Source organism: Cebus imitator, unplaced genomic scaffold (assembly GCF_001604975.1).
Source record: "Cebus imitator isolate Cc_AM_T3 unplaced genomic scaffold, Cebus_imitator-1.0 Scaffold262, whole genome shotgun sequence".
Taxonomy (NCBI): domain Eukaryota; kingdom Metazoa; phylum Chordata; class Mammalia; order Primates; family Cebidae; genus Cebus; species Cebus imitator.
Window position 1 is genome coordinate 1,224,808 of NW_016107577.1, and position 1,759 is coordinate 1,226,566.

The window sequence follows — 1,759 nt, forward strand, 5'->3', positions numbered from 1 at the left end:
GAGGCGGAGGTTGCGGTGAGTCGAGATCGCGCCATTGCACTCCAGGCTGGATAACAAGAGCGAAACTCCATCTCAGAAAAAAAAAAAATATTCTTTTGGGAATTCTAAGATGCATTTTAATCTCTGCCATCTCTTTTCTTCAACTCTCTGTAAACACTCATTGCCATCACACTAGTGTCATATTCCCAACCCAGGGCACAGAGAGTGGAGGTACAAGAAAATTACCCCACTGACCACTGTACAAAAGAAGCTAGGGGGAGTGGAAAAGTGGAGAGAAGATGGGTAACGAAAGGCATCTGAGAAAGTACTCACTCAGAAAATGCCCAGGGAACTTGTGTTCCCACATCACTATCTTTAATTTGCAGCCAAGCAATCCTCAGTTACTCTATCATGTGAGCTTGCCATGTTTGAAAATGAAGCTGTAAATGAACAAAAGCATCACAGGCTGGTGTTAGACATAGCACTAATTTTTGTATTTTTAGTAGAGATGGAGTTTCATCAGGTTGGTCAGGATGGTCTTGATCTCCTGATCTTGTGATCTGCCCACCTCAGCTTCCCAAAGTGCTGGGATTACATGTATGAGCCACTGCACCTGGCCGAATATGTTCTTTTTACTAAACATGAAAGCATACTCATTTCCCACTGACAATAGCTTTTTAATAAGTGTGAAGAAAAACATGTCTAAACTTTCAATATAAAACTAGTGTCAAAATAAGGTTAACAGATTACAATTGTAGAATTTGTTCTTTTATACCTCCATTGTTAAAAATTCCAATTATGAGAGGACTTCAAAAAGTTTAAAATTAAAAGATAAAAATTCAAATATAAACTTTATTTTTCAACATAAGCTCCATAAAGATCAAGATACTTTGGTAAGTGATGATACCAGCCATTTAGAAAAGAACTCGGGGTCCTGGGAGTTTAATGATGTCAATTTAGTCTTTTTGACATTATTAACAGAAGAAAAATGGGTGCCCTTTGTAGATTTTTAAGATTAGGAAACAAACAAAAAAAGAGTTAGAAGGAGCCAAATCCAGACTCTGATGTGGATACCTAGTGAATTCACATTAAAACTCTCACAAAACTGCCCTTGTTGGATGAGAGGAATGAGCAACAGCATTGTCATGTTGAAGAAGGACTCTCTGGTGAAGCTTTCCTGGGCATTTTTCTGCCAAAGCTGTGCCTAATGATGTGCTAAAGATGTTGTAATTCTTTGGCCGTCCAGAAAGTCAGCTAGCAAGTGCCTTAAGTTTCTCCAAAAACCTGTTGCCAGGACTTTTGCTCTTGACTGGTCCACTTTTGCTTTGACTGGACCGCTCCCACCACTTTGTAGCCATTGCTTTGATTGTGCTTTTACTTCAACATTGTACTGGTAAAGCCATGTTCATCTCCCATTACAGTTCTTCAAAGAAATGTGTTGGGATCTTGATCCCATTTGTTTGAATTTCCATTGAACAATTTGCTGCAGCTGATCTGGGTGCAATGGTTTCGACACCCAAGTGGAAGTTTTTCCAACTTTTTCAGTCAGAATTTTGCAAGCTGAACCAATTGGGATATCTATGGCGTTGGCTATTGTTTCTTCTGTGACTTATTGGTCCTCTTCAATTACAGTGCAAATAAATTTTTTCCTTGTAAATTGATGTAGATGGCCTGTCACTGTGGCCTTCGTCTTCAACATTGTCTCGTCCCTTATTAGAACTAGTTATTCATTTATAAACTGCTGACTTCTTTTTTTCTTTTTCTTTTTTTTTTTTTTTTT

The 1,759-nt window shown here is 38.4% G+C and overlaps 1 long non-coding RNA gene across 1 annotated transcript in view; it reads right to left on the reverse strand.

The window, feature by feature from the left end:
• Window positions 1-1,759, reverse strand: part of LOC119467150 — a 13,403-nt gene that overhangs the window by 2,418 nt on the left and 9,226 nt on the right. The gene's annotated exons all lie outside the window — the stretch shown is intronic.